Here is a 6,260-nt window from a genome sequence, read left to right as displayed (position 1 = left end):
CTTGTATAAATGATGTATAAATGATGTGAAATTTGAGTTCCTTTTTACAAATTAAATGCATACTTAGATACTGATATAAAGACGGACTATGAATATTTGAAGGATAAAATTAGGGATAATTTTAGTGGTGAATAGTTGTCGTTCGTACTTGATGAAAATTGGATCCTATGCTTGGACCAATCGCAAATAATGATACATAATTATTATTAGTTTGGTTGATAGCTTCACCAATGGAATTTAATCTTTCCACAGAGTAAATCATATATTTTTGCCTAAATTTTTTAAGGCTTATCATATTCGATAGGCACATTTGCCAATATGTGGTAAATCCATAAGCTAGGTTATTTAGTACATATACTTGACATATGTCTCTACTCCAAAGACATTACAAGTAAGTTTTTTTCCTTTTAATCTTTGGCATGAAATATATTTGATTGTACAAAGGTGTCATTATTTTGAAAATGTTTTCTAAAATATGTCCTTCAACATTTTGGTCCAAAATAGGATCTATATTGTTGATTTGGGATCATCTAATGTTTATTCAAAAGGGTTACGATGTTTTATATGATATAAAATTATGGTTTCTAGGTATTTGTACTTCTAATAATGAGATTCATCAATAATTATAGATTCGCTAGGGTTTTATAGAATTTTCATGACAGAAACAAATTAGTCAATAAAAGTAAATTTTCTTTTCTTCTGAAAGAAATAATTTTTTCCTTGAAGTAATGTTGGATTTGTCACAATTTTATACTTTTTTCAAAGGGAGGCTTCTTAAAGTTATCATTGGAATTAATGATCTATCTATACATATACATATTTGAAATTCTACGTGAGTCAATCTCATACTTTAATCAATCTTTGTACAAAAATATGAAATACCAAAAATTAATTTTTGACCAAAATTTTAACTTTGTAATTGTTGGCTATTGTGATTTATGTGTTTGTGGTTGTTTTTCTTGATGAGTGAGGATTAGTCATATTGAAAATTATCTTAAGATAAATTTTAAGGGATCTTGTTCTCCTCAATTATATCCTTGAAAGACTAACTTTGTGACCTTACCTAAATGTTGGTAGATTGGAAGGAAACAATGTCATACTCTGTAAGTAAGTTTTTATGCAAGTGACTCTAAATTTGGGTGTTTATAGGAATGTCCCTAATCACTTAGCATACTTAGAATGTTTGAATGATCTAGGACAATTCTTAGATGTGTTTCAATATTCAAATGATTGTCATTAGATATTATAATAGTGAACAAGAGATTCAAAGCATCAAAGTTTTAAAGAAAAAAAAAGCATTTAAATTGATATATTAGTAATGAAAATGAGATATCTAAAAAATATTTGCAATATAATACACCACATAAACGAAAAAATAAAAGTTTGTACTTAATATATTTGTTTGAAATATTTTTTAATGACATTTCCCTATTCATAAATAAGAGAATATATTTGTTTAAAATGTTTCATAAAGACATTTCACTATTTATAAATAAGAGATGCAATGCATCAAAGTTATACACTAAAGGAAAATGGAAAAAATGTAGACACATGGAGATGTAGATATACAAAGAGATGATATGCACAAATAGAGATGTAGAAGAAAAGAGAACAAATAAAATATTATTTTAAAATTAAATATAAGTAAATAAATTAAAATAAATTATTTGAACTCATAAAATATGAAGAGATATAGAGAAAGAAAGAGGAATATATATACATACACATAAAGATACATAAAGATGTGAAGATTGTAATAAAGGGGAAAGAGTGGGAGAGATATGAATTATTTTTTTAACTGAGGTTGGACATATCAGTAATAAAAGATTGTCATAATTCATGAATTGTGATGATAACATATGAATAGTAAAATATTTAAAATATATTATTTCTATATTTATTAAATTTTTTATAGATAAATTAACAACTTATTTAAAATTTCATTTAAAAAAAAAAATTCTTATTTCAAAATTTAGAAACCACTTTTAGTCATTGTTATTTTCAACTTTTGTAATGTTAAATGGACACCTTCAATTATGAAAGAAAATTGAAAATTTCAAATTGAATTAACTAAATGCTATTAATGGATATGCTAATTAAAGTTTATTTTATATCAATATATTGAAAATCTTAGAGTATACACATTTATAGCATTTATAAATACATGAAGCATAAATGTGTATATATTTATATTTAGATATGATATGTAGTATGTGCCTAGTTCTACTATAATTTCAAATGTTAATTCATGTTTTGCAAATAATAAAATAATTTTATCATTTATTATTTAAATAGATGTTTACCTCTTTCATTTTCAACTTGAATAAATAAATTATCAAAATTTTAGGTAGTACGTTTTGAATAAAGTTAGGTAAAAATAGTTAGAAGTAGTTTTTAATATAATTAAACATATGTTTTTTAAAATAATTTTTTTTACATAAAATTATATATTATTTTAGAAAAATATTATGATAGGAAAAGTATGGAGATAATTTTTCTTTTTGTTCTTTACCTTAAAAAAAAACCTTTAAATTTTATTTAATTTCCATTAGGTAAAAGTGTTCGATCACTAAGAGGGGGGCAAATCAATGTTCTATATATTTTTTTCCTTCAACTTTTAACTTTAATTGAATGATGTATATGTAATTATTCATTTAACATCATTAATCATATGTGCTTTAGATAAAGATAAAATGAACAACATTACAAGTATACAAAATCAAATCATGGACACCATATTTATAGTGGAAAATCCCCTTAAGGTGAAAACCACTTTCTCAAATTATTTTATTATGCCTCACATAACATTTCTTTTGCCTCACATAGCCAAACTGCCTGACATAGCAGCTTTAGAAGCACCCACTTCCTTCCAATACAAAAGTGATTACTTGTTTTAGAGGGTTACTCTATTTCTATACAAAACATTGGATTCAAGAACAATCTGCATATTTCACCTTCAAACTTCCTGTAGCAACCAGAGTTCTTGTAGCAAAAACCGTTCATATTAGTAATACAAAATCTGCACAAATGTTCAAATTTGATTAATGATCAAACCTGTCAAAAACCTATTGTCATTATATGATGTAATATAAAAATCCAAATCAATTTGTGACAACTGCTGCTTATATGAATACCACTCTTTTATTGTTTCCAAAATACTTCATTAGTCTCAAAAATATAACCAATAAACAATATTGTCAAAGCCTACTGTACACATCTGCATTCACAAATCTAAAACAAATCCAAATCTACATTTTACTCATAAACCAAATAGTCAACCTTTTTGCCATCACCCATTTTGTGATACTCAAATATGTAAATGATATTCAAAACTTTTCATTTCTTCTTTAAAGCATTCATCTATTCTTCAATCTCAAATATTAGTTATTAACAAAATCTGAAATAAGTATTATCTTTCAAACCAAGACATCCATTAACCAAATTAGATTGTGTATAGATTTTACCATCAAGATATTAAATCTGATTATAAAATAACTCATCCAATAGCACTCTAACAATATTAAAGAAAATTCAAAAGTGACCGTAGAAGAATCAAATGCAATTTAGATCTGACATTTATATCTGCAAGAACAATTCAATAATACCTCATTGATATTAGCAATCACATTTTAGTCCCTCTCTATTGCTATTTGTAATTTCTGCAAACACTCCTTCAATCATCAAAACATATTCATACATCAAATCTGATTTCTTCTTTTATAACTTCCCCAAAAGATTGCTTCATTATTTGTAAAGTCATAGATATTTCCTTTTCATACCGAAGATGAGTATTCTTCCTCAAATTTATTTTATTCCATCAACTTCATTTATAATGATAAGAAAGTCTGTTCTTCAAAACATACTAAAATTTATTTGCAACCAATTATCTTTTCAACAATTTTGAGCCATTTAACATTAGTCATCAAAATAACTCTTTTTTGTTTCAAACGATTTTGATAGTTGTTTTAGGTTTTTATATACATTCCATATTATTCTAAATTGAATTAAAATAAAAAATAAAAAATCATTTTTTGATTTTTCTAAGAAGACCCTGTTGGTGACATGAGCTTCACAAACAATCCATTTTACTTTCTAAATGTTATCAAAATATTTTATGGAAGCAATAAAATTTGTAGATAATATCAATATCTATCCACTTGTAGATTTAAAAATTCATGTGAGCTCTCAAATAATAATTATAATTTTTTTAACTTAGGTTTAAGAAATTTGAATCTGCAAATGACCAAATTTGAATTTGCAAATCTCACAAGTTCACTATTCTTTCTCCCCATTTTTGACATCATATTTTTTAGCATATATTTTTTAGATATGATATGTAGTATGTGCCTTATTCTCGTACAATTTTAAATATTAATTCATTTATTATTTAAATAGATATTTAACTCTTTCATTTTCAACTTAAATAAACCAATTATCAAAAGTTTAGGTAGCATGTTTTGAATAAATTTAGTTAAAAATAGTTGAAGTGGTTTTTAATATGATTAAACATATGATTTTTAAAATAAAAATGTTTACATAAAATTATAATAATTTTAGAAACATATTATGATAGGAAAAGTATGGGGATAATTTTTCTTTTTGTTCGTTGCATTTTTATTTTATTGATTTTTTTTATAGGTAAAAGGTCATTAAACTCAAAGTTAGAAATAAATTTGATATCCTTTTTTGTGAGCTATCTAAGATTAGGGATGGATAATTATCTTTGATTAAAACTTAACTAATTTAATCATTTGTTGCCAACTTTTTAACTTCCATATTTGCAGTTTTACTTTTTTGATATCCTTATTAAAGTACCTATCAAAAATAAAATAAGCTAAGATCAAGTTGTTAGAAACATGATTAATACATTATTAAATGATTTATTTTTTATCGGTAAGAGGTTGAAACCAACATTTATTATTATTATGTGATGTGATTAATTATTATTATTATTTATTAAGCTTGTGTAGAGTCAAACCCAAGACCTCTTTGATAAGAGACTCACAATTTACCATTGTGTTGTAGGCTCTTGCCTTTTATAAAAATGATTTTGATTTTACATATTTATATTTATTTTTTTTAAATTTATTTTAGAATATCTATATTTAATATTTATTAGAACATATCTTTATTTTTTTAATTCTTCTACAATTGTTACTATTTAAGCATAGTTGTCCATCTAATGGTTTACTTATCAATTTTATCTTATTAATATCTATTCTCCATCTGCTCCTTTATTAGCAAGGTTATCTTCTTCATTATTACCTTCTCTATTAATATGTTTGATGATTGTTTCTTCAAAAGTATTGACTACATCTAAGGTATACTCAAGTTTATAATTCAAGATCCAATTAGGGGTTTCCCTTTTTCTTAACACATTTATATATAATTTGTGAATCTCCCTCTATAATTAGTCTTTTAATTTTGATATCTTGACTTAGTCTTAAGCCTTCTATTAGTGCTTCTAATTCTACTAGATTGTTAGACATCAATCTTAAGGGTTTCACACCTTTAATTAGACATAGTTGCTTATTTGAATAAATTGTACATCTTAGGCTTTTTGATCTTAGATTACCTCTAGAAGCCCCATCAAGATTTAATTTTGACCATCCTACAAGACGAGGTTCCCATTTACATTCTTTCCTTGCATCTTATTTGTTTTAGTATAAATCATTGGAGGATTTATTGGATTAATTCTGCATTTCTACACCCCAATCTGAAAAGGATCCTTCCTCCTTATATGAAAATTTGAGATTATTATTAGCTACCTCACTTATGCACACCTCTAATTATTAAATAATCATGATAGATCCATCTTTGTGTTACAAAAATTTCTTTTGCTCATTTCTTTGCATATCTCCTATAGAAGAATATATGTGGATATTTTCCACAGATTATTATAAACATTAAAATTTCCATATTTTGGCCAACTAGAAAAGTTTAAAAGATTTTCACGAAATGTAGAATTCCAATTTAATTTCTTTCATAACCAGTACCAACATTCTTTAACAAATAAACATTAAAAAAAGAAGTGTTCAACAAATTGAAATTCCTTTTCGCAAAGAGGACATCCTGATTATCCTTCAAAACCCATTTTAGTAAACCTATCTGCTGTTAGAATTCTTCTTTGAAGAGCCACCAAAGGAAGATGCCTTCTTTTGGAAGACATACATGATCCTAACATAAATTTAGAGGAATATCAATCTTATTCCATTGTCTTGAGTTTATTATATTTTCATACCCTAATTTAACTTTGTACT

Source organism: Cupressus sempervirens, chromosome 2 (assembly GCF_028749045.1).
Source record: "Cupressus sempervirens isolate cs-2001-9-10 chromosome 2, ASM2874904v1, whole genome shotgun sequence".
In the NCBI taxonomy this organism is placed as follows: domain Eukaryota; kingdom Viridiplantae; phylum Streptophyta; class Pinopsida; order Cupressales; family Cupressaceae; genus Cupressus; species Cupressus sempervirens.
This window is presented reverse-complemented; position numbering follows the sequence as displayed.